This window comes from Mobula birostris, chromosome 10 (assembly GCF_030028105.1).
Source record: "Mobula birostris isolate sMobBir1 chromosome 10, sMobBir1.hap1, whole genome shotgun sequence".
Classification (NCBI taxonomy): domain Eukaryota; kingdom Metazoa; phylum Chordata; class Chondrichthyes; order Myliobatiformes; family Myliobatidae; genus Mobula; species Mobula birostris.
The window spans coordinates 73482525-73508560 of record NC_092379.1 but is presented as its reverse complement, the minus strand read 5'-3'; positions in this window follow the sequence as shown (position 1 = coordinate 73508560).

The window sequence follows — 26036 nt, the reverse complement described above, 5'->3', positions numbered from 1 at the left end:
CTAATGATAAGTCTACCTCAACTCCCTCACTTCCTTCCGCTTCACTATGCTCCTTCTTCTCACTTTCTAACCCCTCCTGGTACAAGGCTGGTAAAAACGTCTCAGCTAAATCTACATTTGCTTCGGCAGCCTTTCTGGACATGCGCCGAGTCACTGCGCAAACGGGATAAACCTGTGAGTCCATGGGCGGGGCCTCAATCCTGGCAGGCTTGCTTGTCAGTTTTACTGCTGAGCACACATCTCCGCCTGCAAGGTCATTACCGAGTAAGACCTCCACGTCTTCCATCGGTAATTTGGGCTTCACCCCTATCGTGACCAGTCCAGAGACCAAGTTGCTTTTAGGTGTATCTGGTGCAAAGGTACTGCTTCAGTCCCTTTCCCAATGCCTTTTATCACACTGACCTCCCCAGTCTCGGTCTCTGAACTAAAGTCTAAAACACTCCTTAAGATCAATGACTGACAAGCCCCAATGTCTCTCCAGATCCGTACTGGAACTGGGTTTGACCCCTCCTTCACCGACACCAATAAGGCCAAAATAAACTTCCCGCGCCCTTCCTGAACTCTATCAGACCTCTTCTCCCCTAGCGGTTTGTTTGCCGGCTCGATACAGCCAGTCGGAGTTGTCGTTTTTCTTTTCCCCGTCTCCTTCTTTGGGGTAAAGCACATGGACGCAAAGTGACCGTCTTTCCCCCAATTATAGCATACGACCCCAGGGGACTTCCTACCCAACTGCTTCCTGTCTTCCTTATCCTTCTCACTAGTCCCCGGCTTACTTTCTGGCTTTTCCGGCGGACTCTCTCCGCCCTCTCGACTACCCTTCTGGTAGCTTTTACTCGGGGTAAACTTCGTTTTGTGTGTTAACGCGTACTCATCTGCTAACTTAGCAGTTGCGGCTGAGATTTCTGCCTCTTTCTCATCTAGATAGGGCCTCACACCTTCAGGGACACAACCTTTAAATTGCCCAGTCAGTATTAGCTTTAGCAGTCTGTCATAATCCTCATTGACCCCTTTCAAGGCGCACCAACGCTCACAATACATCTGCATCTCACGGGCAAACTCTAAATACGTGCATCCCCACTGCTTCCTCACATTCCGGAACCTCTGCCGGTATGCTTCCGGGACCAACTCATAAATCCTGAGTATCGCCTCTTTCACCACATCATACCTCTGGCCATCTTCTGCAGACAATGCCGAGTAAGCTTGCTGAGCCTTCCCTTTAAGTATGCACTGAAGCAAAACAGCCCACTTATCCCTCGGCCAGTCCTGACTTGCAGCGACTTTTCCAAAATGTAGAAAGTACCAATCAACATCGGCCTCCTCAAATGGGGGAACCAGCCTAACCTCCTGGGTCGCCCTGAACCCTCCACCTTGGTTCGGCATGGAGCCCTGTGCTAGCGTCATCCTTAACTTCTCCAGCTCAAATTCCCTTTCCTTCTGCTTCTCTCTCTCTTGCCGTTCTAACTGTCTGTTTCTCTTTTCTCATTCCAGCTGTTTTCCCCGGAACCCGTGCTCGAGTCTCAATTTTTCCATCTGCAGTTGTACTGCTTCTCCACCAGGTTTGCTCACAGATACCACCTCCAGCTCCCCTTGGGGAAACACACCTTTAGATTCCTAATGCTCAATGATAGCTCTGTGCATCTCCGCTCTCCTCATTGTCGACTTCCCCTTAAAAAGATTCAACCATTTCACAACAGTTACCAATTCAGATTTCCTGGCATCCTCTAATGCCTCCAAGGTTGGTGCCTTTAGAAATTCCTCAACCTCCATTTCTGCTGTTTGCCCTTTCTTTCTTTCAGGAATTTTAACCCAATCAATTTACCCAGTCCCAAATTTGGCGTTCAAAATCACGGACGAGATCCCCACTTATGTTACGTACCCCGTAACTGGGTTGCCAAACCAGCAGAAATGGACCACTCGTTGGAGTCTGGATTACTAGGAACTAATAAAGTTTTATTAAAGAAATAAGACACACTGTACTCTAATCATAAGGATATAAATGCAACAGGTTAGCAATGATAATGCACATATGTACACAGAACTAGGGTAATAGGGATCAACCAAGCTCTATCGCAGTCTAGGGGTAAAATGATCAGTTTTAAGTGATGCCGAGTTCAGTTCAGCTTGGTACAGTTCGCAGTAATCGCTGTTGTGCCATTGGAGAAAGAGAGAGGGAGGGGGATGCAATTTGATTCAGGCAGACCTTTGATGTCTTTGCAGTTGGTTTTGGGTGGACCCTTTTATGTCTTCTATCCTGCTGTGGTCACCGACTGTGATCCCTCCATTCCAGATACGATTGTTCTTCCGTGGTGAACCCAGCACCCTGACAAGGGCAGACACACACACCAGGTTCCCACCGATCGTACCTTTAAACCCTGTGAGCCTATGGTCGAATCCCGCGAACCGGACCTCCAAACTCTCACCAACTTGTGGGGGCACACCACTGTTTCCAGGGTCTCGCTATCTTGTGATCTGGCGGTGTGTCCCGTGCCTTAGCGAACCTGTTCTTTTTATCCCCTGCTGAGGTATCGCCTGTCCATCAAACTTCAAACAGTTCAGGTTCAAAGCAACCAGTCTGTCAATATTCTGATTTGTGTTTCTTTTCCGTTAATCCCTCTCTCCTCTCTTATTAGCATTTTGAATGTTTCTCCTTTGTCTCTCTTATCTCTCCAATTAGCATCAATTGTCCGATAGCTTGGTTTGGCGTCACAACACTTATCTGGGTTGAACTCCATCTGCCACTTCTCAGCACAGTTTTGCATCCTATCAATATCCCGCTGTAACCTCTGACAGCCCTCCACACTGTCCACAACTCCAACCTTTGTGTCATCAGCAAAGTTACTAACCCATCCCTCCACTTCCTCATCCAGATCATTTATAAAAATCACAAAGAGTAAGGGTCCCAGAACAGATCCCTGAGGCACTCTACTGGTGAACGACCTCCATGCAGAATTTGACCCGTCTACAACCACTCTTTTCTCCCTGTGGGCAAGCCAGTTCTGGATCCACAAAGCAATTTCCCCTTGGATCCCATGCCTCCTTACTTTCTCAATAAGCCTTGCATGGGGTACCTTATCAAATGCCTTGCTGAAATCCATATACACTACATCTACTGCTCTTCCTTCTTCAATGTGTTTAGTCACATCCTCAAAAAATTCAATCAGACTCATAAGGCATGACCTGTCCTTGACAAAGCCATGCTGACTATTCCTAATCATATTATACCTCTCCAAATGTTCATAAATCCTGCCTCTCAGGATCTTCTCCATCAACTTACCAACCACTGAGGTAAGACTCACTGGTCTATAATTTCCCGGGCTATCTCTACTCCCTTGTTTGAATAAATGAACAACATCGCAACCCTCTAATCCTCCGGAAACTCTCCCATCCCCATTGATGATGCAAAGATCATCACTAGAGGCTCAGGAATCTCCTCCCTCACCTCTCACAGTAGCCTGGGGTTCATCTCATTCGGTCCCGGTGACTCATCCAACTTGATGCTTTCCAAAAACTCCAGCACATCCTCTTTCTTAATATCTACATGCTCAAGCTTTTCAGTCTGCTGTAAGTCATCACTACAATCACCAAGATCCTTTTCCATAGTGAATACTGAAGTAAAGTATTTATTAAATACCTCTGCTATTTCCTCCGTTTCCATACACACTTTCCCACTGTCACACTTGATAGGTCCTATTCTTTCACGTCTTATCCTCTTGCTCTTCAAATACTTGTAGAATGCCTTGGGGTTTTCCTTAATCCTGCCTGCCAAGGCCTTCTCATGGCCCCTTCTGGCTCTCCTAATCTCCTTCTTAAACTCCTTCCCTATAATCTTCTAGATCTCTAACATTACCTAGCTCTCTGAACCTTATGTAAGCTTTTCTTTTCTTCTTGACTAGATTTATTACAGCCTTTGTACACCACGGTTCCTGTACCCTACCATAACTTCCCTGTCTCATTTGAATGTACCTATGCAGAACTCCACACAAATATCCCCTGAAAATTTGCCACATTTCTTATGTACTTTTCTCTGAGAACATCTGTTTCCAAATTAAGCTTCCAAGTCCCTGCCGGATGGCCTCATAATTCCCGTTACTCCAATTAAACACTTTTCTGACTTGTTAGTTCCTATCTCTCTCCAATGCTATTGTAAAAGAGATAGAATTGTGATCACTACCTCCAAAATGCTCTCCCACTGAGAGACTTGACACCTGACCAGGTTCATTTCCCATTACCAGATCAAGTACAGTCTCTCCTCTTGTAGGCTTATCTACATATGGTGTCAAGAAACCTTCCTGAACACACCTAACAAACTCCACCCCATCTAAACCCCTTGCTCTAGGGAGATGCCAATCAGTATTTGGGAAATTAAAATCTCCCATCATGACAACTCTGTTATTATTACACCTTTCCAGGATCTGTCTCCCTATCTGCTCCTCAATGTCCCTGTTACTATTGGGCGGCCTATAAAAAAACACCCAGTAAAGTTATTGACCCCTTCCTGCTCCTAACCTCCACCCACAGAGACTCCGTAGACAATCCCTCCATGGTGTCCACCTTTTCTGCAGCCCTGACACTATCTCTGATCAACAGTGCCACGCCCCCACCTCTTTTGCCTCCCTCCCCGTCCTTTCTGAAACATCTAAAACCCAGCACTTGAAGTAACCATTCCTGTCCCTGAGCCATCCAATTCTCTGTAATGGCCACAACATCATAGCTCCAAGTACAGATCCATGCTCTAAGCTCATCCGCTTTGTTCACAACACTCCTTGCGTTAAAATAGACACATCTCAAACCTTCGGTCTGAGCATGTCCTTTCTCTATCACCTGCCTATCCTCCCTCTTGCACTGTCTACAAGCTTTCTCTATTTGTGAGCCAACCTCCTCTTCCCCAGTCTCTTCAGTTCCGTTCCCACCCCCCCCCCAACAATTCTAGTTTAAATTCTCCCCAGTAGCCTTAGCAAACCTCCCCACCAGGATATTGGTCCCCCTGGGATTCAAATGCAATCCGTCCTTTTTGTATAGGTCACACCTGCCCCAAAAGAGGTCCCAATGATCCTGAAATCTGAGTCCCTGCCCCCTGCCCCAATCCCTCAGCCATGCATTTATCCTCCACCTCATTCTATTCCTATACTCACTGTCGCGTGGCACAGGCAGTAATCCCGAGATTACTACCTTTGTGGTCCTGCTTCTCAACTTCCTTCCTAACTCCCTGTACTCTTTTTTCAGGACCTTTTCCCTTTTCCTACCTACGTCGTTGGTACCAATATGTACCACGACCTCTGGCTGTTCTTCCTCCCACTGCAGAATAGCTTGAATGTAATCTAAAACATCCCAGACCCTGGCACCTGGGAGGCAAACTACCATCCGAGTTTCTTTCCTGCGTCCACAGAATCGCCTGTCTGACCCCCTAACTATAGAGTCTCCTCTCACTACTGCCTTCCTCTTCCTTTCCCTACCCTTCTGAGACACAGGGCCAGACTCTGTGCCAGAGGCACGGCTACGGTTGCTTCTCCCCAGGTTGGTTGTCCCCCCCAACAGTACTCAAACAGGAGTGCTTATTGTTAAAGGGGACAGCCATAGGGATACTCTCTAGTATCTGACTCTTCCCCTTCCCCCTCCTGACTGTGACCCACTTGTCTGTCTCCCGTGGCCCCGGTGTGACCACCTACTTATAATTCCTTTCTATCATCTCCTCGCTCTCCTTGACCAGGCAAAGGTCATCAAGCTGCATCTCCAGTTCCTTAACTCGGTCCCTGAGGAGCTGCAACTCGACACACCTGGTGCAGATGTGGACATTCAGGAAGGTGGGAGACTCCAGGACCTCCCACATCTGACACCAAGCACAGAAAACTGGCCTCACACACATACTTCCTCCTTCCACAAATAACACCGGTAAACCTACCTCGCCTCGTCCCGTTACTGCCTAAGCCCATTGAGCCAAAGCTCTATCACTCTGCTGCCTCTCACTCCGCTGCCCGCTGGATATGGCAGCCTTCTTTTTAAACCTTTCGCGCTCTATTGGCTGATGTTACGCGCCTGCGCAGTCTTGCCTCTCTATTACCCCAAGTGGTAAAAACTGCCTTGGCTCCGAAAATCAGCCGTTCACTCGCAGCCTTCTTGCTCCAAATCAAAAAGTTGTAAAATGATTACCGCTGATCACTCTCGCTGATTAGAACAGCGGCAAAGTTGTTGTAGGTCTAACTAAAGAGTCGCTTCACGGTATAGCTTACCGGTGGAGAGAACAGAGTTTACTGACTTGGCTCAAAAGGCTTCAGTGATGAGGCACAGTTGAGTAGCATGTAAAGCTTTTGAGTGGTTGAATAAAAAAAGTTGCCAAACTACAACTAATTAAATAAAGTAAGGAAGATGCAGGATCAGGCTGTAGCTGTATGATGTGGGAGCTGGTGGACCCCATTGTGGTTCCTGGTGCCTGCATCGGCAGCAAGTGGACCTCAGGCTCAAAGCTGATGACATGGAATCTGAGCTTCAAACACTGCGACACATCAGGGAGGGGGAGTGTTACCTGGATTCTCTGTTTCGGGGGGTAGGCACACCCATTAGGTGAGCTGCCTCAAATTCAGTCTGTGGTCAGGGACAAGAGGGTGTGACTGCGAGTGAGGTGGGTAGTGGGATCCAAGAGACAGTGCTGGAGGAGCCTCAACCCCTGAACTTGTCCAACAGGTCGGAGATTCTTGCTCCGTGTGGGGATGAGAGTGGGGGCTGTAGGAAGGATGAGCAACCTAACTGTGGCACTGTAGTCCAGGGGGCCATTCAAAAAGGCGAAAGAGAAGAGAAATGTAGTGGTAACTGGGGATAGTATAGTCAGGAATAGCCTGAGTTCTCTGTCACGAGGATAGAGCATCCCAAAGGCTGTGTTGCCTGCCAGGTGCCTGGCTTTGGGACATCTTATCTGACCTGCAGAGGAAATTGCAGTGGGAGAGGCAAGATCCAGCTGTCATGGTCCACATGGGCATCAATGACGTAGATAGAATGAGGAAAGAAGTTCTGCTGAGGGAATTTGAGCAGTTAGGGACTAAATTAAAAAGCAGAACCAAAAAGGTGGTAATCTCTGGTTTACTACCTGAACCATGTGCAAATTAAAAAGCTACATTTTATTATGCTTTTTGATATTAATTGGTGATAGTTTACTGTTGTCACATTTACTGATAGGAAGTCAAACTATTTTCATTTGCCTTTCAGACAGATCATTCCATACAATAAGGTGACAAAAATTAAATGGGATGTAGAATTTCATATTATAGTTACAGTGAAAGTGCGGGTAGGCAGTAAAGTGCAAAAGCCACAATGAGGTAAATTGAGCAATCAAGAGTTCATCTTCATAATATGAAAGGTCCATTCAATAGTGTTATAACAGTGGACCTTAACTTAATGCTGGCTAAAATCTGGCTAGATGTATAATCTGCTGCTTCACAACAGCTTCATATAATTGTGATTTTCAAAATGATTTAACTCAGAGGTTCCCAACCTGCAGTCCATGTACACCTTGCTTAATGGTATAGGTTCATGGCATAAAAAAGGTTGGGAACACCTGTCTAATTGAAGATAACTAATCTTGTCTCAATCTGAGACCTAATGTCTATGGTAAGTGTGAAAGAGGCAGAAGGTGAGTTGCAATTAAATATCTGTGATAAAAGTCACAAAGGAGAGATTGGAAGATGAAAAAAACCTATTCAAACTTCTTTAATAATGCACAAAATAAAGAAGAAGAGTAATAGATAAAAGTTTCTAGGAGATGAGTAGGGGTCTGGAAAAAGATGACTTTAACAAATGATCAATACATAGGATTGATTATTGCAGAATTCACACCGTACAGCAGTAGATGACCTTTCAAATGTCAAGATCTGTGTGGTGCAGTAAGTGAATTTTGGACAGTAAGAGATATCAAAAAGAAACCTTTCAGATTTCACATTCTTCATACTTGGGCTTTAGATGTGGTTAGCACACTCCTCATAAGACTGCGTGGCACCTGGTGAATAGAAACTCTGTTTGACAGACTAAATGTTCTATACCTGTGCACTTTTTGTGCTGTGATACACTATTGTTAGTTGTGTTTCCAGCTTTTAAAACATACTCAACGGGATAAGCACCTTTGTGGAAAGGTGGAGTTAATGTTTCAGGTTGTAAACTCTTGTAACTTTAGAAATTAATCAAAACAAAAACACAGGAGCCAGGGTTAACTCATCGACTCTTAGTTTTACATTTAGTGACATGATTGTGTAATAATGTACGCCATTCGTGTGCTTCTTAAAGATAAATCATAATGAATTATGTAAACAACAAAGAATGCTTGATCAAACAATATATTTACAATATTACTCAAATATTACTGAAAATTTAAATACATAACACTCCTCCCTGCTTAGCTATAAACTCCATCTCAATATAGAATGCATCTCAACTCAAGTATGTAATGAACTGTACATATAGAGTCCCTGAGGCAGTCCTGCATTGAATTCAATGCTGATTTGCAACTGCTGCGATGCTGCTGGTACCAAACTGTATCGGTCTCTACCGTTCCTTTAGGTTCATCAGATGTGTGGAGGGGGGAGCTTGCTACATGGGCAACAGCTTGCTCTCCATATCGTACTGCCCAGGCTGGCATATCTAGACAGCTAGGATGCGATATGCACGGTCAACTCTGACCGACGGAGGGCTCAGTCAGTCATACACATATATATGAAATGCAACTACTATATATACATTCACAGCATAGTAAGTTTTAAATTACCCTGTTCAGGTCTAAAGATTTAATTGCTGAGGAAGATTTCTTACCTGTCAGGGGGATCACTCTGTTTGGCAGGTGACACTTGTGGCTGTGAAACAATTTCAGTTCTAGGGCCTCCATGGTGGTTGTAGTAGTTGACTCTGAGACTGCAGGAAGTGATTCTGACAGCTTTTCTCCAACAATTGACTCTGCTCTCCTCAACTGATCGATGTGTCATCCCCAGATGACATCAGGTCATCTCCACTGAGTCCAGCTCTGTCCTGAATTTTTCCAAGTACCTACCTTCGATCACCTCTGTCATCCCTCAGCAGGACTGCTTGTCCAGGAGTGAACCTCCATGTTTGAGAAGCCCTCGATTTCTCTCAGCTGCTTGTCCTGCATATTCCTTCTGAGATTGGGTTTGAGGAGATGAAAGTGCGAGTGGAAGAGATGGCCCAGGAACAGCATAGTTGGTGAGTTTTCGATTGTGGAATGTGCTGCATTGCGATATGCGAGGAGGAAATTGGCGAGCTTCTGATTCAGTGTCAGTGCAGTGTGTTCTGCTTTCATTGCTCACAGTGCGTTCTTTAGGTTGAACCAACTTTTCTGCCGAGTCATTTGTAGCTGAGTGGTACGGTGCAGATGTTAATCCATTCAATTTTAGGAGTGTCTGAAATTATTCCACAGCAAAATGTGGTCCATTGTCACTGTTCTGGAACACCCATTCTTGAGAAGAGGCTTCTCAACTCATCAACAGTGTGCGAGGCTGTAGTGGAGGCTATTGGGAACACTTCTGGTCATTTTGAAGCCGCATCCACTACTACCAAGAAAATTCTGCCCATGAATGTTCTGGTGAAATCCACGTGAATCCTTTGCCTGGGCAATGCAAGCTATTCCCAGGGATGGAGAGGCACTGCTTTTGGCATCTTCTGGGCGTGTTGGCGTCCCGAACAGTGCATGGCAGGCAGTTCGATTTGCTGATCTATCCCAGGCCACCAGACAAAGCTTCAAGCCAATGCTTTCATTTTCGCCATGCCTAGATGACTGGCCTGTAGGTCTTCCAACATGTTAGCTCTCAGGTTAGATGATACAACATCTATCAATCCACACATAAGGCAAACCCCATCAATGGCAAGGTAAAAATGGGGGAACTGGATTTCTGCTGCACATTCCAGACATTTTGGATGTCTATGTAGCCCTGAGGCAGTGTACATCAAGAAGAGTGTCCTTAGGTATTCCCTTTTCCAAGGGTGAACAAGAAAATTCATCAGCATTTCCATACTAGTTGTTCTCTTAAATTGTGTCCTTTATGAAACAGAGCCTATCTCTGCACTCGTGCTGCTGTTGTTAGTGGAACTTTCTGTGGATCGAAACTGGACACCAATGGTTGATGATCAGTAATGAGGGTAAATTCTCTCCATTACGAGTACTGATTGAAACATTTTACACCCCAAACCAGACTCAGGACCTCTCTAACAATCTGTGCATAATATTTCTTTGCAGCGGTAAAGGAACGTGGTGCAAAGACTATGGAGCATTCACTTCCATCACTCATAACATGTGACCTGACTGCACCAATACCATAAGGTAAGGCATTACAGGCAAGATTCGCTGGATGATGTGGATCATAGTGTGTGAGAACTGTGCCTTGCATCACTATTTACATTCTCCTTTGGAAAGCCAGCTTACAGGGCTTTGTCCATTGCCATTTCCTCCCAATCTATATCAATGAATTCTAGGGGTGGAGCACATCAGACAGGTTTGGCAAGAACTTTTTATAGTAGTTGACAATTTCTAAAAAGGACCACAACTGTGACATGTCCAGTGGCCTGGTGGCATCCTCAACTGTTTGAATTTTCTCAGCACACTTTTATAATCATTGTATGTCAATGGTGTGACCACAGTACGTGATGCTTGGTTTAAAGAATTCACACTTGTTATGTTGTGCTCTGAACCAATAATCTTCTAATCTTTTAAATTTTCCTTTAGCTTTTGGAGATGTTCCTTGTCATCCTTACTGGTAAAAATAATATCATACAGATCACACTGAGAGGCCAAGCAGCTTAGCAGCACATTGTCCATAGCTTCCTTCCAGTGTGCAAGTGCAGATGCTACTCCAAAGACAGGCATATTATAGAGACTGTTGTGTCTGTTAATAAAGTCTCTGGAGAGACACTGAAGCTCATGGATGTGGGAGTGCTTATTCAGCAAAAACGAGCAGCAAGCATCATATTCGAGATATTATTGGAAGAAGAGGACTGCCCGACCCAACATTACATGACTTTTTTTTATGCTAAAGATCAAAAGTAACAGCAGGACAATTCTATAGTTAAGGTAGCTACAATGGTTCCTTTGAATTACATATAATTTTCAAACACCTCCTTCTTCACACTCACACTCCCGACACCCAAAATGAATGTTAATGGGCATTATCTCCCTCCAGCTGCATTCATGCATGTACAGACATCAATGAATGGGTGTATCCTGTTTTACAATCAAACCCAATCTGCAGCTCCAGGAAGACCATGTTCAGAATTGTTGGTGACCTTAAATTCAATCTACAATCCACACTCAAATCTGAAAATTGGTTGCTGTTGAAATTAATATCTGGCTATATACACTAACTCCAGAATGTGCCCTATGTCACGTGACCGGCGACAATAAATATAGAATTGAGTCAGGTTTTATAAAAAGGAAACAAACATTTATTAAACTCTGCTCAATAATAGCAAAAAATATTCAAACGACTAACTTAACTGGAAGTTAACTGCTATATAGCAACTCTGGAACAGTTCTTAAAAGGGTAAATGTGAAAACAGTTCTTAAAGTGGTAAATTCAAACACAGTTCTTAGAATGGCAAATTAGAAGGTCCAAGAGATTTATACAGTCAATTAGGAGAGACTTTCCTGAAGTAAAGAATTCCTTGAAGACGTGACATTACTGCTGATCCCAACCGGAACCTGCCTTGTCCGCGGGATTCACAATGATGGAAATAAAACGGTTTAAAAGAACTGATCTTTTCCTCTGGAGAATAGACACTGCGCAATCCTTCCTGCTTTAGCAGAGGTTATCTCAGATGCAGGTCACTTCTTCTTGAACGAAGATTCAATAAAGGTCGATCCTCTCCAAAACTGCCAAACGAAATCAGCTTTACTCGACTAGGCGAATTCCTGTGCTTTGGTAAAGTCTTCACTCTCCAATACTACTTACAATAGAAAGTAGAACTCCACTTTAAGATGAAACTGTGTCATAAGATGAATATGCAGCATAATGGAGTATCTGACGAATTAAATAACGAACTAAACTTAAAACTAACTGCGTCACCCCAGGGGTCTCCCTTTTATATCTGTGGTGAACATGTCATCATGTGACCTCACACTGGTGGGAAAATTACATCACCCCACCATCACATGACCATTACCTCATGCTCATAAGATACTCAATTACATCATGATCATAAGACAGTCACAAGATATCCATGAGGTATATAACACCTAACAATGATAAAGCCCGTTCTGAGTGTTTATGGTGAGAAACAGTTTGGACTCTACTTCTATCTCCATCTGTATGTAGTCCTCAGCTAAATCCACTTTGCTGAAATGGTTCCTTCCAGAAAGGTTTGCGAAGACAGCTTCTCTCCTGGGCAGAGGGCATTGACCGACTTTCAGTACTGGATTGTTGGTGACCTTAAAATCATCACATATCCTGACAGACTCATCCTTCTTGGCTACTGGGACCACTGGCTTTGCCCATTGGCTCCAATCAACTTCGGAAAAAATTCCTCCAGCCTTCATGGAATCTAGCTCACTGGCTACTTTATTGCAGATCTAGAAGGAACCAGATGGGCTTTGTAAAACTTCAGTGAGGCATTTTCATTTAATGTCATTTTACCCTTGATATGTTTGAGTTTTTGAATGCCATCCTTGTGTCATCATCCAGTATTGCAGGGGATGTGACAGGCAAATGGTGGATGGATCTCCAATCAAACTGTAGTTATTCTCAGCCAATCACAGCCCCATAATTATGGTCCTGTTTTTACCACATATAAGCCCAATATGCCTTGTTTATTGTATTTCACTGTTACGAATGTCATTCCTACATGGAGAATGTCATTTCTCCAGTATAAGTTCTTAGTTGGATACCTACAGGCTTCAGTTCAGTGTCTTTGAAATGCCATTCAAACTCATTTTGTGGAATGACTGAAACAGACGAGCAGGTGTCCAATTCCATTTTAATTACTTTGCCATTCACTTCTGTTGTAAGTACTTTTGCTTGTCTCTTGTTTGCTTTCACCTTGTAAATCTTAAGTCTACAATCCTATGTCACACTCATCATTATCAGAATTTTCATCAACAGCTTGTAGATTAGTGCTCTTTTTAAAACTGCAATTTTGCTTTTTAGCTTTTTCTCTTCATTGTACATTCCATTTATTTTTGTCAGCCCAACATGCTCTTGGTATGTGTCCTACTTTGCTGCATTTTCTGCAAGTTTTGGCTTTAAACCTGCATTGTTCTGGTCTATCTGAGCCCTTGTCACAATGGTAATACAACTTTTTTTCTGTCAGGCAGGTTTCTGTTTAGACATTGCAAATTTGTTCACACTCACTCACTTCCATTCCTGACTGCAACTCAGTTGTGCTTCTGGGTGCTGTTTCTATTGATACAGCGATTTCAACTGTTCTTTTGAATGTGAGCTGTGCTTCAGTTAGGAGCTCTTTGTGAATGTTTTCCTGTGAGATTCTACAATCTAAATCGTCTCGCAGTGCATCATTAAGCCGATCACGGAACTGACAAAGCTCAAACAATTTTGTCAATTCAGCCATGTAAGCTGAAAAAGACTCCCCTTCCATTTGATTCTGCTTAAGAAACCTAAAATGTTTGACAATCAACAATGGTTTTGGTTCTAAATGCTTCTGCATTGAATTCACGATATAAGTAAAGCTCATATTGTCTGGTTTGGTTGGAGCTGTTAAATTTTGAAACAATCTCTATTCTCTTCCATTTGTTACACTCAGTAATGCTGACTCTTGCTTTCATTGGCTATTTCATTTGCTTCAAAATACTGCTCAATTCATTCAGTGTACATCATCCAGTTATCTGTTGTGTAATCAAACATTTCTATTTTCCCAGTGTAGATAGCCTTTTCTGCTTTTTATTTATTTATTACTATTATCACCCAATACTCACTGTTTATGAAGCCATGAATTTTGTCAGTTCTCTGCACTTTATTTTTTAACTCAACCATCTCTCTCCATAAAGAGGTGGCTTGGAACAGACCCAAGTGCAAGACACAGACACTGAAGTACTAGGGACAGGACTAGGATACAGGCTGAGGGCAAGGACATGGACACGAAAACCGGGAACCCAGAACAGGACTGGAAAAGAGAGCTAGGAGCCCGGGCTTGGACTGCGAGCCACAGACTGGACAAGGACCCAGTAGCTGGGTCTTGCCTCTGGCTTGGACCCAGAACTAGGCAAGGCAGGCAGGATGAGGCTGGAGTCTTCAGGCTTGAGGCTAGAGGCGAGGCTTGGCAGGAGGCAGGAGGCTGGAGTCTTCAGGCTTGAGGCTAGAGGCGAGGCTTGGCAGGAGGCAGGAGGCTGGAGTCTTCAGGCTTGAGGCTAGAGGTGAGGCTTGGCAGGAGGCAGGAGGCTGGAGTCTTCAGGCTTGAGGCTAGAGGCGAGGCTTGGCAGGAGGCTGGAGTCTTCAGGCTTGAGGCTAGGTAGGCTCCTCCTGGGCAGGGCGTGGTTCACCTGGGCAGGGCGCAGTACTCCTGAGCAGGGTGCGGTTCACTTGGGCAGGGCGCGGTTCACCTGGGCAGTGCATGGATTACCACCTGACGGAGGTATGGAACAGGAAGGTACAGAACCAACCGCAGCTAACGGCAAGATGGCCTGGTTTACCCGACGGAGGCAAGGGACAGGAAGGGACAGAACCAACCGTAAGTAATGACAAGACGGCCTGGCTTACCTGGGCAGAGGTAGGGGACAGGAAGGGAGCTAGGTACAGGGTGGCTCCAGGACAAGACTGCAGGCTAGACGAGGCAAGAGTTACCAGCAAGACAAGGCAAGGTTTCAGGCAATGCAAGGCGAGACGAGAACTTCAGATGAGGTGAGAATTACCAGAAAGACAAGGCAAGGCTTCTGGTAAAGCAAGGCGAGATGAGACTTCAGGCGAGGCGAGAGTTACCAGCAAGACAAGGCAGGCCTTCAGGCGAGGAAACAGGAGGCAGAGGAAGGGATACAAGGAGTAAGGACAAGAACAATCCAGCAGCCACGCCTTCGTCTCTGAAGGTATTTATGCAGCCGGCCCCAACGAGCATCAGCTGACTCAATTAGAGCTCAACAAGAACAGAAACAGGGCAGACAGGAAAACCTGGAACAAGGGTCGATGTACCGGACCGTGAACCGGAATACGGACTTCACAGACTGGACCATGACACAATTCTGAAGAAATACGCACTGTACCTTTTAAAAAAAACTCGTATGTCTCTCTCCTCTTCCAAAGAAACAATGTGCTGTACTTCAACAGGTAGTAGTCTTCTCATGTTCATTTTAAAACTTTATCATCGCCTCTATTATGCTTTGTCCAGAAACTAATCAAAGAAAAACACAGGATCCCAGGATAACTTGTCTTCTCTAGTTTTACTCATATATGACTTGACACTCACCTATGACTTGCTGACGTAATGACGTATACCATTCAATTACTTCTTACATATAAATGGTTAAAAATTATGTAAACAAATAATGCTTAATCAAACAATATATTTATAATATTACACAAATATTACTGAAATATTAAATACTCTACACCTTCATTAATTTAACAGGAGCTGAGCTCTGGCAGAGCAGTCATTTTGGGGTTTCCATTTTAGAGTGACCATTATGAGCGTAGCTGTTGTGAGCTTCAAGTGTTGTATTTGAGGTGCAAGTACTGCGACTTTGTCTTAAGAGTTTTCGGTGAGGAGTTTGAGAAGTGGTAGTTAAAGGAAGATAGTGCAAGAAACTGACAGCTAAGGCAGATGAGCTCGGAACATGGATGTGCCCATGGGACTGGTATTTTATAGTTGTTACAGACACATGGTTGAGGGTAGGATAGGACTATCAGTTCTGTGCTCCAGGATATTCATGCTATTAACATGTTAGAGTAGCTTCATTTTAGATTCAGGCAAACTTGTCTATGTGTGGCGTCATAGAAGGACAAGATCTTAAGTGAATGCCTCTCATCTGCATTTACTATGGAAAATGATGAAAACTAAGGAATTTAGGGAAGAGAATAGTGATACCTTGAAACATCCAAAATACAAAAGAGGAGGTGCTAGAGGTTTTAAGGCATATAAAGGTAGATGTATCCCTGTGGCCTGACCAGCTGTATCCTAGGATATTGTGGGAAGCCAAGGAAGAGATAAAGAGATTCCTGGAGCTCTGGCAGAGATACAATATTGATATCACTGTTATCCATGGATGAGGTCCTGGCAGGCTGAAGGACAGCTAATATTGTGCATTTATTTAAAAACCCTGCAAGGACAAGTGAGGGAACTACAGGCTGGTGAACATAACTTCACTGGTGGGAAATTTACTGGAGAGGATTTAGAGAAACAAGACCTAAAGAAGCTGAATTAGGAAAAGCAAGAACTAGCAAGAAAAAGCAAGATAGTTAGCACACATTTTGTGGGAAATTGTTTCTTGTGAATTTAATTCCATTTTTAGAGGTGATTAAGAGGATTGATAAGGGCAGTGTGGTAGATATTGTCTATGTGGATGTTAGCAAAGACCTTGACAAGGTGTCATATGGCTGGTCCAGGAGATTAGATCATATAGGATCCAAGGTGAGCTAGCCAATTGGGTACAAATGCTTTGGTGGTAAAAATCAGAGGTAGGAGACCTGTGACCTGTCATGTAAAGCAGGAAGTGGTGCTTTGTCCACTGCTTGTCATCCATATTAACAATTTGAATACAAATATAGTTGATTTGGTTAATAAGTTTGGGGATGACAGCAAATTTGGTGGTATAGTGAAGAAGATCATCTAAGATGGCGCATCAGTCTTGGAAGGGAGGAGAAGATGGTGGCGTGACGCAGCACGCGTGGCCGCTCCGGAATGATGTCGGTATTTGTTAAGTAGGTACCGTGCACAATCCTGATTTGATGGAGACAGATGTGAGAAGCAGGGAGGAACATCTGGAGAAACTTCTGAAATGCCCGCTTCGCTGCAGCTGCTACTGTGCGATTGAGAATCTCCAGAGGGGAAGGCCCCAAATCCTCGGCTTTGCCTATTGCCTGTTGCCGGGGCCGGGGCCGAAGCACTCGGCAGAGATGGTGCTCGGTGCTTGGTGTCGGAGGGCTGCTCGGAGGATTCAAGTTTTCAGATGGACTCAAGAGTTGGCTGTGGTCGGGTGCTTCCAGGGTGCTGTATTGGCAAGTTTGCTGCGCTGGAGGTTTATGGCAGGGAGAGTTTTTCGTCCTTCTACCGTCTGCGTGAGATGAAGGACTTTCGAGAGACTTTGAGACTTATTTTTTACCATGCCCATGGTCTGTTCTTCATCAAATTACGGTATTGCTTATGTTACGTACCCCGTAACTGGGTTGCCAAACCAGCAGAAATGGACCACTCTTTGGAGTCTGGATTACTAGGAACTAATAAAGTTTTATTAAAGAAATAAGTAATACAGTACTCTAACCGTAAGGATATAAATGCAACAGGTTAGCAATGATAATACACACATGTACACAGAACTAGAGTAATAGGGATCAACCAAGCTCTATCGCAGTCTAGGGGTAAAATGATCCATCTTAAGTGATGCAGAGTACAGTTTGCAGTAATCACTGTTGTGCCGTTGGAGAGAGACAGAGATCGGGGGATGCAATTTGGTTCAGGCAGACCTTTGATGTCTTCTATACCACTGTGGTCACCGACTGTGACCTTTCCATTCCAGATACGATTGCTCTTCCGCGCTGAACCTGGCAACCAGGCAAGGGTGGACACACACACACCAGGTTCCCACCAATCGTACCTTTACACCCTGTGAGTCTATGGTCGGTTCATGCGAACCGGACCTCCAAGCTCCCACCACTTGTGGGAGCACACCGCTCTTTCCAGGGTCTCATGGTCTCGTGGTCCCGTGGTGTCCAGTGCCTTAGCGAACCTGTTCTTTTTATCCCCCTGCTAGGGTATCGCCTGTCCATCAAACTTCAAACAGTTCAGGTTCAAAGCAACCAGTCTGTCAATATTCTGAATTGTGTTTCTTTCCGTTAATCCCTCTCTCCTCTCTTATTAGCATTTTGAATGTTTCTCCATTGTCTCTCTTATCTGTCTCATTAGCATCAATCGTCCGATAGCTTGGTTTGGCGTCACACCCCTACCCTTCAAAGGATTTTTACTGGGGTAAAAATCATGGACATGAATGCACATTATTAGATACACACTAATATACAGGGTCATCAGCTATTCGGCTAATACAGAGAAATTTAACTTTCAGCACCTTGCCAGACAGTCAGCAACCACGTTGTCCATTCCTTTTATATGTTTTATTTAAGTATCAAATTCCTGTAAGGCCAAGCTACAACTTAGTAACCTTTTGTTTTTATCCTTCATAGTGGCCAAAAACACTAATGGGTTCTGATCAGCGTAAATTATCAGTGGTCTCTGTGCCAGACAAATATAAACCTCAAAATGTTGTAATGCTAGTATGATGGCCAGAAATTCCTTCTCCACAGTGGAATAATTTCTCTGATGGATATTAAATTTCTTAGAAAAATAAGCCACCGGGTGGTTAATCTCCTCTTTGTCTGTCTGCAACAGCACCGCCCCGGCCGCTTCGTCGCTAGCATCTGTTGCTAGGGAGAAGGGTTTTGAAAAGTTGGGCACATTCACCACAGGATGGTGACACAGAATCGCCTTCAGACTCTCGAAGGCCTGTTGACAAAGGTCGTCCCACACAAACTTCACATTCTTTGGCAAGAGTTTAGTAAGAGGGAGGGTAATATCCGCAAAGTTTTTGCAAAACTTCCGATAGTACCCCGCCATCCCCAAGAACCTTCTCAGGGCTCTCTTGTCTGTCGGGGTGGGGACTTCAGAGATAGCCTGCACCCTAGCCTGCATCGGTGCCAGCTGCCCCTGTCCTATCACAAATCCCAGATAAGTGACCTTAGCGTGGCCGAATTCACTTCTTGCAAGGTTTACTGTCAGGTTGGCTTCAGACAGCCATTTAAACAGTTCCTCTACTGCCACAATGTGTTCCTCCCACATGTCACTCCAGACCACTAAATCGTCAACATGCGCTTCCACGTTCTTCAGCCTTTTTATCACTGAATTAATCATCCTATAGGGGCGTTGCTTAACAGGCTGACCTGATGTGACAACAACACCACGTCCCGGCCCTTTGCATCGCCTCAGGACATCCGGACATATGGCTGCATGCCGATTAATTAGCTTTATCAGCGGCTCGCTCTGTTCGGGGTTAAAGTGAGCGACCTTATCAGCAAAGTTGGCCAAAACAATAGAGTTCTCCAATCTGGTTGACACCATATTTATCTTTTCAAGATGGGTTTTCCTCTTATCAGGTGGCACCCCAGTCTCATTAATTTTCGTGATAACACCGACTAGGTCTGCTTCCTTATCATGGTAAGCGGTTAACATATTAACAGGCTGTAACTGTGTCGGCTCACGTCTACAATACCCAATAATATCGTCCCTCATGCTCGGCCAGTAAAACTCTTTCATACTTCTATCGACTGTCTTCCTCACCCCAAAATGTCCACCGAGGAGTATCTTGTGGGCCAGGTTAAAAATCTCATTCCCATAAATTTTCGGCACTACCACCCGGTGCATCACCCCCCATTCCTCATCTGTGGGCACGGTGCTTGGTCTCCATTTCCTCATTAGTACTCCCTCCTTCAAATAATAGCCCACTGGCTCCATTTTTAATTCTGCTTCAGAGAGAGCTGTCTCCGTCAAAACCCTCAGCTCCTCGTCTCGTTCCTGTGCCTGTATAAATTCCTTCCTTGCTAATGATAAGTCTACCTCAACTCCCTCACTTCCTTCCCCTCTACTATGCTCTTTCTTCTCACTTTCTAACCCCTCTTGGTACAAGGCTGGTAAAAATGTCTCAGCTAAATCTATATTCGCTTCGGCAGCCTTTCTGGGCACGCATCGTGTCACTGCACAAATGGGATAAACCTGTGAGTCCATGGGCGGGTCCTCAGTCCTGGCAGGCTTGCTTGTCAGCTTTACTGCTGGGTACACATCTCTGCCTGCAAGGTCATTACCGAGTAAGACCTCCACATCTTCCATCGGTAGTTCGGGCTTCACCCCTATCGTGACCGGTCCGGAGACCAAGTTGGTTTTAGATATATCTGGTGCAAATGTACTGCTTCAGTCCCTTTCCCAATGCCTCTTATCACCCTGACCTCCCCAGTCTCGGTCTCTGAACTAAAGTCTAACACACTCCTTAAGATCAATGACTGACAAGCTCCAGTGTCTCTCCAGATCCGTACTGGAACTGGGTTTGACCCCTCCTTCACTGACACCAATCTGGCCGAAATAAATTTCTCGTGCCCTTCCTGAACTCTATCAGACCTCTTCTCCCCTAGCGGTTTGTTTGCCGGCTCGATACAGCCAGTCAGAGTCGTCGTTTTTCCTTTCCCCATGTCCTTCTTTGGGGTAAAGCACCTGGATACAAAGTGACCGTCTTTCCCCCAATTATAGCATACGACACCAGGAGACTTCCTACCCAACTGCTTCCTGTCTTCCTTATCCTTCTTGCTAGTCCCCGGCTTACTTTCTGGCTTTTCCAGCGGACTCTCTTCGCCCTCTCGACTACCCTTCTGGTAGCTTTTACTCGGGGTAAACTTCATTTTGTGTGTTAACGCGTACTCATCCGCTAACTTAGCAGTTGCGGCTAAGGTTTCTGCCTCTTTCTCAACTAGATAGGGCCTCATATCTTCAGGGACACAACCTTTAAATTGCCCAGTCAGTATTAGCTGTAGCAGTCTGTCATAATCCCCATTGACCCCTTTCAAGGCGCACCAACACTCACAATACTTCTGCATCTCACGGGCAAACTCTAAATACATGCAGCCCCACCGCTTCCTCACATTCCGGAACCTCTGCCGGTATGCCTCCGGGACCAACTCATAAATCCTGAGTATCGCCTCTTTCACCACATCATACCTCTGGCCATCTTCTGCAGACAATGCCGAGTAAGCTTGCTGAGCCTTCCCTTTAAGTACACTCTGAAGCAAAACAGCCCACTTATCCCTCGGCCAGTCCTGACTTGCAGCGACTTTTTCAAAATGTAGAAAGTACAGATCAACATTTGCCTCCTCAAATGGGGGAACCAGCCTAACCTCCTGGGTCGCCCTGAACCCTCCACCTTGGTTCGGCATGGAGCCCTGCACTAGCGTCATCCTTAACTTCTCCAGCTCAAATTCCCTTTCCTTCTGTTTCTCTCTCTCCTGTTGTTCTAACTGCCTGTCTCTCTCTTCTCATTCCTACTGCTTTATTCGGAACTCGTGCTCGAGTCTCAATTTTTCCATCTGCAGCTGCACCGCCTCTCCACCAGGTTTGCTCATAGATACCACCTCCAGCTCCCCTTGGGGAAACACACCTTCAGATACATAGTGCTCTACGATAGCTCTGTGCATCTCCACTCTCCTCATTGTCGACTTCCCGTTAAAAAGATTCAATCATTTGGCAACAGTTGCCAATTCTGATTTCCTGGCATCCTCTAATGCCTTCAAGGTTGGCGCCTTTAGAAATTCCTCAATCTCCATTTCTGCTGTTTGCCCTTTCTTTCCTTCGGGAATTTTAATCCAATCAATTTACCCAGTCCCAAATTTGGCGTTCAAAATCCCGGACGAGATCCCCACTTATGTTACGTACCCCGTAACTGGGTTGCCAAACGAAACAGAAATGGACCACTCGTTGGAGTCTGCATTACTAGGAACTAATAAAGTTATTCTCTAATCGTAAGGATATAAATGCAACAGTTTAGCAATGATAATACACACATGTACACAGAACTAGGGTAATAGGGATCCACCAAGCCTTATCGCAGTCTAGGGGTAAAATGATCCATCTTAAGTGACGCAGAGTTCAGTTCAGCTTAGTACAGTTCGCAGTAATCGCTGCTGTGCCGTTGGAGAGAGAGAGGGGGGATGCAATTTGGTTCAGGCAGACCTTTGATGTCTTCTATCCCGCTGTGGTCACCGACTGTGACCCCTCCATTACGGATACGATCGTTCTTTTGCGGTGAACCCGGCACCCAGGCAAGGGCGGACACACACACCAGGTTCCCACCGATCATACCTTTACACCCTGTGAGCCTATGGTCAGTTTCCGCGAACCGGACCTCCAAACTCCCACCACTTGTGGGGGGACACCGCTCTTTCCAAGGTCTCGTTGTCTCGTGGTCTCGTGGTGTTCCGTGCCTTAGCGAACCTGTTCTTTTTATCACCCTGCTGGGGAATCGCCTGTCCATCAAACTTCAAACAGTTCAGGTTCAAAGCAACTGGTCTGTCACTATTCTGAATGTTGTTTCTTTTCCGTTAATCCCTCTCTCCTCTCTTATTGGCAATTTGAATGTTTCTCCATTGTTTCTTTTATCTCTCTCATTAACATCAATTGTCCGATAGCTTGGTTTGGCGTCACACTTTGCACTGTTGTAACTATATGTTATAACCATGTGGTTTTTGTCACTTTTTCAATCTTGGTTTGTCTTGTATTTCTGTGATATCATACTGGAGGAACATTGTATCATTTCCTAATGCATGCGTTACTAAATGACAATAAAAGGGGACTGCGTGTCCTCATAATCTAATCTAATCTAGTATTACCACAAGATCTGGAGCAACTTGGAAAGTAAAAAAAAAGATGGCAGATGGAATTTAACCCCAGCAAATGTGGTGTGTTGTATTTTGGGAAGTGAAACCAGGCCACAAGACATTCACAATGTCAGACTCTGAAGAATGTTATAGGACCAAGAGGTCTCCCTAAAGGTCATGATACAGGTGGACAGTGTGATGAAGAAGGCTTATTTGCATCCTTCCATCACTTAGGGCATAGAATACAAGAGTGAGACTGTATTTGAAATGTTGTGTGCAGTTCTGGCGCATAGCTATAGTAAGCTGAAAAAGGTACAGGAAAATTGCACAATAATGTTACTGGGACTAGAGGGCTTGAGTTGAAAGAGTGAATAGGTTGGAACTCTTTTTTTTCCCCTGGAGCATAGACGGTTGAGAGGTGATCTTTATAGAGGTTTGCAAAAATGCAGGGTGGTGGATAGGTAAGACAAATGTTCAGTCTTTTTCCCAGGGTATGGATGTCTGGAGACCACAAGTTTAAGATTAGAGGAGAAAGATTTAAAGGAGGTTTGAGGGGAAAATTTTCCATGCAGAGGGTGGTAGGTATTCGGAATGAGCTGGCTGATGTACTGTGTACAGAATGATCTCACTGGCTGGCATACAAACAAAACCTCTTCCCTGTATCTCAGTGCATATGAGAACAATAAAGAAATACCAATACCAGAGCAAGTGGTAGAGGAAGGTAAAATTACAAAATGTAGAGGATATTTGGACAGGCAACTGGATAGGAGCGGATGAGAGATATATAGCCCAAATGCAGGCATGTGGAACTAGCTCAAGTAGGCAGCTTGGTCCGCAAGGATAAGATGGGCCAAAGAGCTTGTTTCCATACTACACAGCTCTACGAGTCTTCAGAACTAAGAATGCTGTCGAGGGGGTGTGAAGGGATAGATGGACAAAGAATATCTCTAGATGGGATGCAGTTAACTATGTTAATATATGGGCATCATGATAATTTTTACTTTGCGTAACACACCTGGTGATATTTAGGCAGATGTCAAATTGGTGGGAGAGGAAAGGCCATTTTTTTTTGGTGACGGAGCACTGAACTGTGGAGAAACTTCAAGGATGTACTGAATCACCAAGCACAAAGCAGAGCATATTCGTGAATGATCAAAATTGGAGGTAAGCAGACTCATTGAAGTGTTGAATTAGAAGTAGAGAGGTGGAAACTGTGGAACATTGTGCAGATATAAATAAAAAATGTGAATTGTAACACCTGCAATGTAAGTAATCTCAATTAATATGAGGTGACAGGCCAAGGAAACTAATGCTACTTTAGAGATCGCCAGTCCATCGGTACCAATTCCTTCAGTGGTTTGGAAATCAAAGGATAGAAGAACACGGATTATGGAAATAAATATTTAATGTATGCAACAAGCCCAAATTCAAAAGACAGAGTGGCTTCTTTCCTTTGCTATAACACTTCGATGATGCTGGAAGGGAATCTTGCAGTTCCTCAGGAGATCAGAAAATCAGAATAAGGTTTAATATTACTGGCCCATGTTGTGAAATTTCTTGCTTTGTGGCAGCAGTACGTATATTGCAATTCATAATAATAAAAAAACCATGAATCACAATAAGAAATATATATATATATATATATATATATCAATAGTAAGGTCGTGTACGTGGGTTCATTGTGCATCCAGATATATGATGGTGAAGGGGAGGAACTTATTCCTAAAACAATGAGTGTGTGTCTCAGTCTCTTTTATCCCCTCCTTGGTGATAGCAATGAGAAGAAAGCATGTCCTTTGTGATGGGGTTCCTTAATAATGGATGCCGCCTTTTGGAGGCACCACCTTTTAAAGATGTCCTCGGTGCTGGAAGACTAGTGCCCATGAACCTGGCTGAGTTTGCAACTTGCTGCAGATTTTTCTGATCCTGTGCTGTGGACCCGACATAAGAAAGCGCCGCTCTCCACAGTACATCTATGGAAATTTGCAAGATTCTTTGGTGACATACCAAGTCCCCTCAAACTCTGAATGAAATCTAGCCCCTCTTGAACCTTCTTTGCAATTGCATCAAATGTTTGGGCCCAGGATAGATCTTCAGAGACGTTGACACCCAGGCACTTGAAACTGCTCACACTTTCCACTGCTGATCCCTCAATAAGGACTGGTGTTGTTCCCTTGACTTCCCCTTCCTGTCTGAATAAGAAATTTATCAAGGTTCCTGGAAAGGAGTGCTTTTGTTCTGATTTGTTGTAAGTAACTGAATAAATCTTATTTCTACATATTTCTGATGAAATATACCATAATTTACTAAAATTGGAAATATGGATTATAGATTATAGATTATGAGGACACACAGTCCTCTTTTATTGTCATTTAGTAATGCTTGCATTAAGAAATGATACAATTTGTTCCTCCAGAATGATATCACAGAAACACAAGACAAACCAAGACTAAAACACCTGACAAAAACCACATAATTATAACATATAGTTACAACAGTGCGAGCAATACCATAATTTGATAGAAGAACAGACCATGGGCACGGTAAAAAATCTCAAAGTCTCTCGAAAGTCCCATCATCTGACGCAGATGGTTGAGAAAAGCTTCCAGCGCCGCAAACTTCCCGATGCAGCATCCTGAAAGCATCCCGACCACAGTCTGATTCTGAGCCCATCCAAAAAATTTGAGCCTCCGACCAGCCCTCCGATACCAAGCACTGAGCACCATCTCTGCCGAGCACTTCAACCCCGGCCCCGGCAATAGGCAATAGGCAATAGGCAAAGCCGAGGATTTGGGTCCTTCCCCCCCAGAGATTCTCAATTGCACAGTAGCAGCGGCAGCAAAGCAGGCATTTCAGAAGTTTCTCCAGATGTTCCTCCGTGCTTCTCACGGCTGTCTCCATCAAATCAGGATTGGGCACGGCATCCTAGTTCACAAATGTGATATCAATTTGGAGCAGCCGCGCGTGCTGCGTCGCGCCGCCATCTTCTAGTCAATGCATAAAATTAAGGCATGGAGAAAAATGTAAACTTGATTAGGAACACCTGAATATAGATAGGAGGACATAGGCTTGAATGGTAGATAGCAAATATAAATCAAATGTGGGATCACACATGGAAATACATTTTGATGAGGAATTGATTAAATGGCAAGATTTCAGAAAGAAGATATGTTGGACATGTAAGTCATTGAAATATTTAAATCAAATAGATTTTATAAATTTTGTAGATTTAAAATGGAATTTGGCAGCAGACAGGTAGGTTGAACAGCTCATTTCAGCTCTTTTGCTAACTGTTCCTGTACTTATGAAAACCCATTTAAAATGTAAATCACCAAAAAAATCAGCTCTTTGGCCCATAATGGTTCTGCTAGACTTAGTGCCAAATTTAACAAAATATCTTCCGTCTTCACATGATCCATATCCCTCAATTCCCTGCAATTTCGTATCTACTTCTAAAAGTCTCTTCAACACCAATATCGTATCTGCATCCAA